We start from the raw sequence: 12,098 nt of genomic DNA on the forward strand, positions 1-12,098 counted from the left end.
AGGAGAAGAAGAAGGAGAAGAAGAAGAAGAAGAAGAAGGATAAGAAGAAGAAGGAGGACAAAGAGAAGGAGAAGAAGGGGAGGAGGAGGAAAGGGAGGAGGAAAGGGAGGGGGAGGGGGAGAACGAAGGGGAAAGGGTAGGGGGAGGAGAAGGGGGAGGGTGGGTGGATGTGTGCAGGACAGGGATGTGTAGCATCTCCTCCTCAGCTTCTTGCAAAGCCCTTTGTCCTTCCAGTTGGGTGTCCTGCTTTGCATTCACAGCAGGTCTGTTTACAGGACTTTCTGTGCAGAGAGAAGGTAGATTTTAAGCAGCATTTATATCCTTGTGGTGTGAGAGTGGTCCTAGGTGGATATAAGTTGTGTAAATAAATTTGCTCATCACTTTAACTGCAAGCGAAGGAATATATTTCCTGGGCCAAATTGCCTCTCTCTCCCATTCCCCCTCCCTTTTTTGAGGGTAAGGCTTACATTTGCTTGCTTGTCTGTTTATTTGGTACGTCTGTCAGTCTGTTAGTCTGGGGTAAAGGAAATAGAGAGGGTGTAAGAGGCTTTGAATTCTGCTTCTTAAAAGGAAATAAACATTAAGCCTACAGAGCATTTTGGGAAATACAGAGAAGGGCATTTGTATCCGCAACCCAAGGAGGGGCTGTGCTTGCATTACCAAGAAACAGAGAAGCTCTCGGGCTCTATTGACGGCCAAACAAGGAAGAAGAGAGACTGCACAGGTAGATTACCCAGAGGTCCCTGACTCTGAATTCTAGTGACAAGTGTCGAGCCTCCTGTAGTCTCTCTGGACGTCATCGTTTGTTCAGCCAACCCCATGGGAAATGAGAAGGTGGTTACTTATATTAGAGCAGCGTCTCCTGGAGAGCAGGATGCTCTTGGTTGGTTCCTGGGTGAACTTCAAAAACTTTCAGAGTTTTATGTTTATTTTAATGACTATTAGGAGACAAAGTATAGCTGGCACATTGAACTTTTGTTCTCAGCAATAATATAAATTTTCCTTTTAAAATAAATTAAATTAAAATGTAGAGTCTATTTGACGAGAAATATTAAGCAAATAAAAGGGCAGCCGATATACAAATACAGCAGAAAATTGTGAAGGCCGTACGTCCTCCTTTCTGTGTTTAGGGAATCGGCTGCTGACTGTGTTGGAGACATGCCTGTCCCCTGCTTCTGCTATAGAAGCTAAAAAAACAGTTCTTTGCTTTCCATGATCCCTGAAGGATACAGTGTGAGCCCTAAACCTAAGTTCAGCCAATAACAAGCTCCCTCCTAGGACCTTGAATCTAGAGCTACTGACACAAAGACATGGGCCACGGGGGATGTAGAGACACTCTCACTGGACTTTTCCCAGGGTGAGATGTTAGCTGTAATTTTGGTCATCTACCTTCCCTTGATTCTTTCCGATTTTCAAAGTCTAACGTTCTATTTCCTCTTTGTCTATGTCAGCAGCTGGGTACTCTTCTGATAATCCGTCTCCTGTTTAACTTAGAGTCCAGTTCTGTTGTTGATAACTTGGAACCTAATACCAGGAGGTGGTCTATGTAGAGTTTACAGCACAGATTCTGGAATCAGACTATGTGGGTTCAAATCCAGGATCTGCCACTGACTAGTTGTGGGCTGTTAGGCAGATGCCTTTTTAAGCTTCTGCTTACCCATCTATAAGATGGGGATTATAACAGTGTCCATGTCAGAGAAGTGACATCAGTGACGTATATGAGATAAACATCTAAAATCGAGTCTGTCATAGAGCAGGCTACCTATTCCAATGACCAGATTTAGAATCATAGAGGGGCAAGAAAGATTAATTTCAGATGCTTTGTGCCCACTTTTATTTTGTTTATTGGTTATTGTCTGTTTCCTTTCAGTAGGAATTTACGTGGGAAGAGATCTTTGTCTGGCCCATTGATCTACCCCAAATGCCTAGACAGTGCCTGGCAAAGAGCAGCTGCTCCATAAATTCATGTGAAAGAATGAGTGAATGAGACAGGACTAGTCTTATTTTTAAATCTCTCTCTCTAACTCTGCTTTTGGATTTTTGGGTGGGAGAAGCTAATGTCTGGATGAAAAAGGGAATTCAGGCTAATTAGCTTTAATTAAAACAGACACTCCCTGGGGATGAGGACAGCTCTTCTTCTGCTTCCTTCCATCCCTTGCCTTCTCTCTCCAGATTCACCTTCTTTGCAGTCAGTCCATCTTCCCTTTCTCCCTCTGTATTCCAGTCACGCAGCAGGACTTGGTGCTTACTCTGGAGGTCTGTCATCAGGGTCTGGAGGTAGCTGGATAAAAGGACAAACCAACATGAAAATCTCATATTTAGGGAAGAGTCTTTTTCCTAAACCGGCCAAAGCTGCCTAGTCTATTCTCTGGAATAGAATTTATGCAAATGAGGCTATTGTCAGAATGATTAGAAACATGAATTCTGGCATCAGACAAACCTGGTTTTTAATCTTTCTACTACACCCTAGTGTGGTGACTGTTGGCAGTTCATTTCACCTCTTTAATGCCTTGGCGTTCTCATATGCAAAATAGGGGTAATGGTGGTACCCACCCTTCTAGGGAAGTGATGAGCATTAAATGCGATGATGCAGCTCTGTGTAGTCCTGGTACTGTGGGTTGATTGAGGCACTCAGAGGGAAGTGTTGTTATTAATGTCTTCCTTCTCTCTCACCCCTTTCCAAGGACTAGGGGAAAGTGTTTATATTTCCCCAAGATGCATCTTGGGGAGTTCATTTTCTATTTTTTTGAACAATTTTAGAGAGACAAGGATTTTGATGCCTTCTCTCTTCCCACTCCAAACAAGCACTTCATTAGTTTTATTTGTGTTGGCTCTTTTCTGTGATTCCCCCTCCCCCATTTTTGACTTAAGGGAGTTTTCTTATCCAGTTAAAGCATTTCTGACCTCAGGCTTTGGTGGCAGCAAAATGACATGCTTATCTATATTATTCAATAGGAATCCTCAACTTCAGGGGGAAATCTGATGATTCCATTATTCATACCTAGGAGTGAGAGTAGGCAATGAACAAAAAAGCCTTTAGGAATCCCAGAAAACAGGTTTAACACTTTCTGGTCAAGGGTAGACACAATATCCTACAAGATCCTGCTGATATGGGGCTCTGGCTGTGCTCCTGGCCAGAGCTTCATTTCACTCCATTCTCTTTACTTGCTTCTCTCTACTTTTTCCAGCCCCTCTTATGCTTTTTTTTCCATTTGCTGAATGACATTATATTTCTCCTACTACAGGGCATTTGTATATTCTCTTCCCTTTGCCTTGAGTGATTTCCCCTTCTTTTCTCTCCTCATTAGTTGACTTATCTGCATCCTTCAGATATCATCCTCCAATCATGTTCTCCCAAGCATCATTTTGGTATTGTGAGAAGGGCATAAATTAGCACCAAACAAATTAAGAAAAGGGCAAAGATTAATTCTGATGAAGATCAAAATATCGCCTTTGTTAAACTGGAAAAGCTAATGTTGGAAAATATGGCTTATTTCTGTGGTTGAGAGAGATTCTTAATACTAAACCCAGAATTAACTAAGCTCCCAGGCAGCACTGGACCACACAGGATCCGCAGTGGTAAGCCTGCCTCTGTAAAACTTAAAGCATAACATCAAAAGCACAGGCAACACAGAAAACATAGATAAGTTGGACTACATCAAAATCAAAAACTTTTGTGCATCAAAGGACACTAGCAGCAGAGTGAAGGGCAACCCATGGAATGGAGAAATTATTTGCAAATCGTATATCTGATAAGGAGTTAATATCCAGAATATATAGAGAATTCCTACAACTCAGCAACAAGCAGATAACCTGATTGAAAAATGGGCAAAGGACTTGAATAGACATTTCTCCAAAGAAGATATATGGCTGGTCAATAAGCATATGAAAAGATGCTCAACATCACTAATAGGGAAATGCAAATCAAAACCACAATGAGATAACACTTCATACCCATTAGGATGGCTGTTATCAAAAAGAGAAATTAAGTGTTGGTGAATTTGTGGGGAAATTGAAACACTTGTGTTTTGCTGGTGGTCATGTAAAATGGTATAGCTACTGTGGAAAACAACTTGATAGTTCCTCAAAAAATTGAAAATGGAATTGCCACATGGTCCAACAATTCTACTTCTGGGTATATACCCCCTAAAAATTGAAAGCAGGAACTCAAACAGATATTTGCATACCCACATTCAGAGCAGCATTATCTGCCATAGCTGAAAGGGGAAAGCAGCCCAAGTGTCCATCGATGGCTGAATGGATAACGAAAATGTGGTGTGTGTGTGTGTGTGTGTGTGTGTGTGTGTGTATACACACAATGGCGTATTTTTCAGCCATAAAAAGGAAGGAAATTCTGACACCTGCTACAACATCGATGAACCTTGAGGACATTATGCTAAGTAAAATAAGCTAGTCACAAAAAGACAAATACTGTATGATTCCACTTATGTGAAGCATCTAAAGAAGTCAAACTCATAAAGACAGGAAGTGGGATGTTGGTTGCCAGGGTCTGGGGGAGAGGGGAGAATGGGAAGTTATTTGATGGGGACAGAGTTTCAGTTTGGGAAGATGAAAAAATTTCTGGAGACAGATGATGACGATGGTTGCACGAGAATGTGAAGGTACTTAATGCCACTGAATTGTACACTTAAAATGGTCAGAATGGTAAATTTTATATTATGCATATTTTGCCAAAAAGAAAAACTTAAGCATGGAAGAGCAAGCCAAGCAGATGTTTCTGCCGTGGCTGCCTTCTTCCTAAGAGGAAGGAGAAGGCAACAACGGGCTCAGCAAAAATTCTCTTCCTAACTCACCAGTGGAGGAGGGGGACGGAGGGCAGGACTGTTTCATTAACGGAATTCTCTCCACCTGAGAAGCAACATAGGGCTGGCGAAGAAGCATCTCCCCAACACCATCCTGAAACCAGGATTTAATCAGTTTTCCCTGTTTTATTTTTACATAGAACCCTGTATATTTCTTGAGGGCTTCTTAGATCATAATTGTATTTCTGTTTGTGTAATCATTTAGTACATATCCCTATTATTAGGTGGAACCGTATGAAATTGCCACCCTTGGCAGTAAACCGTGGTTGATTATTGGCAGTCTCATGTGGCTCAGTACTCAGCAGAGTAAGCACTGGCAGGTAAAGGCTGTGTCTGGTTTTGATAACTCATCCTACATGTGGGGCTTAGCACAGAGCTACCATAACATAGGCGCTTAGCAAATTATTATCCTCATAAACATAAGTAACTGTTTACCAAATAAATGGAATGGATGTCCCCATCAGATACCACAAATTAAAAGATGAAAAGCCTTAATTCTTTTAAAAAAGAAATAGAGTGATATGTCTGATGTTGAGTACTAATGTCATGACATTTAATGGTCAAATATTAGTTATCTCTCATCTATCCTGATTTTGTTGTCTTGAGTAATATAAAGTAATAGAAATAAATATCACTTTCTAGAATATGTGGGAATGAATGTTTTAAGGAATGGATAAGAGTCCATCTATGATTACTAGCTTGCTTTAAGGAATAAATATTCATTTCATCAAACAAGATTGGGGCTGACCTTCTTGTTCCCCAGCATTCAACTGGATTTTTTTTTTTTTTTAATTTTTATTTTTGGCTGCGTTGGGTCTTTGTTGCTGCGCGCGGGCTTTCTCTAGTTGTGGCGAGCAGGGGCTACTCTTCGTTGCGGTGCGCGGGCTTCTCATTGCGGTGGCTTCTCTTGTTGCAGAGCTTGGGCTCTAGGCACGCGGGCTCAGTAGTTGCGGCGCGCGGGCTCAGTAGTTGTGGCTCGCGGGCTTTAGAGCGCAGGCTCAGTAGTTGTGGCACACGGGTTTAGTTGCTCCGCGGCATGTGGGATCTTCCCGGACCAGGGCTTGAACCCGGGTCCCCTTCATTGGCAGGCAGCTTCTTTTTTTTTTTTTTAAACTATTCTTTCTTTTTTTTTTTTTTTAATTAATTAATTAATTTATTTTTTGGCTGTGTTGGGTCTTCGTTTCTGTGCGAGGGCTTTCTCTAGTTGTGGCAAGTGGGGGCCACGCTTCATCGCGGTGCGCGGGCCTCTCACTGTCGTGGCCTCTCTTGTTGCGGAGCACAGGCTCCAGACGCGCAGGCTCAGTAGTTGTGGCTTATGGGCCCCGTTGCTCCGCGGCATGTGGGATCCTCCCAGACCAGGGCTCAAACCCGTGTCCCCTGCACTGGCAGGCAGACTCTCAACCACTGCGCCACCAGGGAAGCCTGGCAGGCAGATTCTTAACCACCACGCCACCAGGGAAGCCCTCAACTGGATATTAAGTCTCAAGTCAAGATTTAAACCAATTCTGCTGGAATCCATACCCACATCATTTTCCCCTGTATATTTGCCTTCTCCCATCGTGCCTGTTTTAATTTGAATTCAGTATTGCCTTTTCCTCTGTTCTATTTCAGATGGGCTGATTTTTTTTAAAGCAATATCTAGGACTGTGGGGTGTTAGACAAAGAGCCCACCTCACTGACCCTTACTTGCATTTCACAGGATTGCAGAGTTGAATTTTTCCCTCTCTCTCCCCTTATTTTCCTGTTACCTCACCCTGCACCCTGTTGTTTGGATCCAAAGTTTATTTCTAGAAATGGAATTCCATTTCCACAATTTTTTTTTCTCATAGTCTGTGCAGAGAGGCAGACTAGCATAATGGTTAAAAGTGTAGGCTTTGCCGCATAGCACAGGGAGATCAGCTCGGTGCTTTGTGGCCACCTAGAGGGGTGGGATAGGGAGGGTGTGAGGCAGACGCAAGAGGGAGGAGATACGGGGAATATATGTATATGTATAGCTGATTCACTTTGTTATAAAGCAGAAACTAACACACCATTGTAAAGCAATTATACTCCAATGAAAATGTTATAAAAAAAAAAAAGTGTAGGCTTTGGAATTAGACAGCTTGGGCATGCCACTTACGAGCTGTGTGACCTTCGGCAAGTTACTTAAGTTCTCTGTGCTTTAGTTTCCTGATTTCTAAAATGCGGGTTAAATGGGTTAATATGTACAAAGATCATAGAACGGATTCTGGAATGTAGTTAAAGCTCTAGCAACATTAGTTGTTATTAATATCATTAATATTATTATTATTAATGATATAGTAACAATCACTTGAAATTTTAGTATGAGTGAAATCTTTCAGAAAGGATTTCTAGGAAATCAGAGACCAAAAATAAAAAACGAAAGAAAGAAAGAAAGAAAGAAAGAAAGAAAGAAAGAAAGAAAGAAAGAAAGAAAGAAAGAAAGAAAGAAAGGGAGAGAGAGAGAGGGAGGGAGAGAGAGAGGGAGGGAGGGAGGGAGAAAGAAAAGAAAAGAAAGAAAAGAAAGGAAGGAAGAAAGAAAGAAAGAAAGAAAGATAGAAAAGAAAGAAAGAAAGACAGAAAGAAAGAAAAGAAAAGAAAGAAAGGAAAAAGTCAGTCAACTAAAGTACCAGAAGTTTTTGTTTGTGTGTTTGTTTGTAGAATTGGTTCTAAGATGGAGGAAGCAGGGAGCAATTTTGAATCTCAATGGCAGGAAAAGGTAGTGGAAAATAAAGAGAGAGGGAGAAGCTTAGTTACATTCGCTCCTATGCAATACAGGGAGGGTCACTGAGGTGCACTATTTCTCCAGCACTTCAAAGCTGTAGGTATTGTTTTTAAGAAATGGACTCAATCTCAAATAAAATGGGATAAATGTGATGCCAAGCCCAAATTAAAATAGGCAAAATGAGAGAGAAAATTCTGGGGATCTGGGATGGAGCAAGCCTACTGAGAGGGAGAAGCATAAGCCTTGGCATGCTGTCGGTACGCAGTAAAAGATTGTGAGATAAATTTGTTGAATCACAGCAAATTAGCATTTGGAATTTGGGAGCTCAGAGGTTATGGGCAAAAGTTGACATGACCCATCTCTGACAGAAACACTTCCGCCTAGAAAATGAGATGGCACAGAGCCATCAGGTCCAGCTCAAAGATTCCAAGATATCAGAGGGAATGTGGACTCAGTGTGATGCGTGGAAATCCCTGGAGACACAGGAGAGAAGTTGCTCTCTGTGTAGCGATACCCAAAATCACCTTGAAGAGACTGAATGACAGTTTGAGTTGGATGAAATATGGCTGAACCTTCTTAATAATGATAGTGGCAAATGATGATGATAATGATAATTAAGTCATTTCTTTGTGCCAGGCAGTGTTCTAAGCTCTTCAAGTGTACAGACAACCCCGCGACCCAGGTACCACTATACATCCTGTATTTCAGATGAAATCTTTTGTGGCAGCAGAATCCTAAGATGACCCTCATGATCTCTGCCCCTGGGTATAATGCCCTGGCCAGTCCTTTCCGCATTAGTGTAGAAGGACCTGTAACTTGCTTCTAGTCAATAGAATATGGCTAAGGTCATGGATGAGGTATCACTTCCTTGATTAAGCTATGTTCTGTGGCAAGGGTGATGGCATGCCACTCCCTTCATTATGTTATTTTATATATCTATATCTATATCTAGCTATATAGATATTGATGGGTAGAGAGTTATATTTATACTTATGTGACTCTGAGAAGAGTCATTCTCACTTTCCTGTTAGCTTTAAAGAAGCAAGCCACCATGAGTTCTACAGCCACAAGGAAGTGAATTCTACCAGCAATATGAATGAGCTTGGAAGCTGATCCTCCTCCAGTCAAACCTCTAGGTGAGACCGTAGCCTAGTGAGACACTGAGCAAAAGGGCCAGCTAAGTTATGTCCAGACTCCTGACCCATGGACACTGTGAGATAATAAATGTATGCTGTTTTAAGCTGCTAAATGTATGGTAATTTGTTACACAGTAATGAAAAAAACAGTACATCTTTTGTCAAGGAATTAGAGCGATCGACTAGGTTCTATGATTCAGATAATCAGTCTCCCAAGAGGGCCAAACCAGAGTAGGACAAGTAAAACATAAGAGTTGAGGCCCCTTCCTTATATGGAACTATCTTAGTCCAAAAAGTCTCTCTAGTTTTCCCATGATGCTTCTGAGACATTCTGAGCTCCTTATCCTAGTTAGTTAGTTGTCCCATAGCACTCGGTACTTTGCTATCATACTCTTGTCTCATGTAGAACACTTGCTTATTTATTTGTTACTGCCACTGAAATATAAGCTAGTGAGGGCAGGGACTGAATTTGGCATCTTCAGCATCTAGCCCAGTGCATGGTTCTATAAATATTTGTTAAATGAAAATATGAACATGTGAATGAACTGACTGATGGACATGGCTTATAAAGGTGTCACAGCCTAGTGATTAAGGGTAAGGAAGCTGAGACATTAAGCAACATGCCTAAGATATGACTATGGACAGGCTGGGACTTGGGACCTGGGCAGACCACCTAACACCATCCCTCCGGCCCCACCCACCGATTGGTCCCCACCCTCACCCCATTTAAGAAACCAGCTCACCCGCTCAGAGAGCAGGAGGGCCAGCAATGGAACCTGTTAACCTGTTTTTGCTCCCTGGTGCTGCAGCATGAGTCCCAGTAAAGTCTTGCCTGAATTTCTTGTCTGGCCTCTGATCAATTTCTGTTAATTAAAAGAGTCCAAGAACCCAGGGCGGTAACATACTAGAAAGTGGTATAGATCAGAGATCTGCAAGCTATAGCCCACTGGCCAAATCCAGTCTCTCACCCATTTTTGTAACAACCATGTGATAACAATAGTTTTTACATTTGTAAATAGTTGGAAAAGCCAAAAAATAATATTTTACAATGTTTGAAAATTGTAGGAAGTTCAAATTTCAGTGTCCAATAAATAAAGTTTTATTGGCACACGGGCCTGCCAATTTGTTTACCTGCTGTCTAGTGGCTGCTTTTACACCACAGTGGCCATTGAGTGGTTGTAACAAAAACCACATGGACTGGACAGCTTACAGTGTTTGCTATCTAGTACTTTACAGAAGAAATTGCCTCTGGAGTCAGGCTGTATGGATTCCGATCCCAGCTTATTTCTATGCTGTATAATCTTTTTTTTTAAATTAATTAATTAATTTTTGGGGCTGCTTTGGGTCTTTGTTGCTGCACGTGGGCTTTTCTCTAGTTGCGGCGAGCGGGGGCTACTCTTCATTGTGGTACATGGGCTTCTCATTGCGGTGGCTTCTCTTGTTGCCGAGCACAGGCTCTAGGCGTGCGGGCTTCAGTAGCTGCGGAATGCGGGCTCAGTAGTTGTGGTGTGCGGGCTCTAGAGCACAGGCTCAGTAGTTGTGGCTCGCGGGCTCTAGAGCACAGGCTGAGTAGTTGTGGCGCACGGGCTTAGTTGCTCCACGGCATGTGGGATCTTCCCGGACCAGGGCTCGAACCCGTGTGCCCTGCATCGGCAGGCAGATTCTTAACCACTGCGCAATCAGGGAAGTCCCGTCTGCTGTATAATCTTGAATATCAGTTACATTTTTTTGTTTTCTCAAAATGGAGACAATTACCGAGCTCTTAACACAGTGGTGAGAATCATTCTCGTGCACAAAGGAAGCTTCCGATCAATGTCAGTTTTCATAATTACTATGCCATAGAATATCCAATTCATGTTATGAAATTTTATTCTGTAGGAGAAATAGTCGTGCTATTTTTAGATGGCTATCTGGTGTTTCTGGATACTTTTTGATTATTTAAGATTCTGGTGACCAGATTATTTTAGTTAAGATTCTGGTACAAATGACCTTTGTACCCACTGAACTACCTACCATCTTCTGCCAGTCCCTGCCAAACAGAACAGTACCTTTCCCAGGCTTATTTTTGTGTGTGTGTGTGTGTGTGTGTGTGTGTGTGTGTGTAATACATATTGTATTTGGAGGATGATTTTTCCTTTGGTAAAATGCCCTGCTTTGAAAGCTTCATGACAAGACAACATTGGAAATTTGAACTCATATATGGGGCCAGGTTCTCATCTACAATATATTGTCCTGGGAGCCAGCATTCATATGATGCTCTCCTGGGAGCCAGTGAAGAAGACGATAAGGTAGTATTGCCTATGAATAATCAGAGTTAAAATGTTTTCCACCAGCCTTCATAGTACCCGAAATTCTTCTATTGGATATTCATTACTTGAGCTCTCAAGTTATTTTAGTCTTTAGAAATATTCTAGCACCTAGTGGAATGCCAAGGATATTGTAGATACATGAAACTGAGCAGGATTGTCATGCTAGTGGGTGGTCCAATGAAGCGTAAATGTCTCAGAAGAGATGAATATTCCTCAGGAATCTCACCTCTTTTTCTCTCCGTGAGGCCCTGATGATGGTTGCATTTTCACAGGAAAGTGACCAAAGACAGAGAGAAGTCTTACTACTGGCATCTGAGAGTAAGAGACTTGTTCTCCCAGTTCAGCTCTCATCCATCCCAGCAAAGCTTCATCAGAGTTTCTCAAACTTTAGTGTGTCTAACAGTAATCTGTAGAACATGTTAAGAGTGAAGATTCCTAGATCTCAACCCCAGGGATTCTGGTTCTGCAGCTCTGGTGTAGTGGCTTTTTCTTCCTTTAAGAGCATCCCAGGTGATTCTGGTGGTAGCGGTCTCTGGACTGCACTTTGAGAAAGTTTAACCTAGGTGTAATCGACTTTCAGACTCTGTGAGTTCAACCATAAGTAGACAGTGATTGGCTTTTGCCAGTGTCCCTTTTTTGTGATTGATGATCCCAAAGGTGACTTGTAGTCCCACCAGAGAATCTAACTTCTGTAATCATAGAACCAATTAGCCCTAGGGTTCTTCCAAGCCAGAGTGTTGGAGGTCTAGCCATTAGGCTTTCTGGTCAGATAAGTGTTCAGGCCATAGCACAGTGCCTCTTTTGGCCTTTGGAAATGATAGTTAATGCCTCCTGGTCATTATACTCTTCTCCAAAAAGGTCCTCAGAAGGAAAGTTTCGCTGAAGCAACGACCACTGGCTTCCATAAAGAATCTCATCCAAGGGCCAGACTCTCGCATACTGGAGCTAAAACAGTCAGCCATAGAGGCTTATAAACTTCAAAATAAAAGATTCCTTGGCCTCTGGCAGGGAGGCATTATAAATCTTGCTGAGAACTTGAAATGCTGGTTAAACTCATTATTTGCTGTTCAAGACTCTCCTCTTGCAGTTTTCATCCTTTGTTAAA

Source organism: Balaenoptera borealis, assembly GCF_965194805.1.
Source record: "Balaenoptera borealis genome assembly, chromosome: 16".
Lineage (NCBI taxonomy): Eukaryota > Metazoa > Chordata > Mammalia > Artiodactyla > Balaenopteridae > Balaenoptera > Balaenoptera borealis.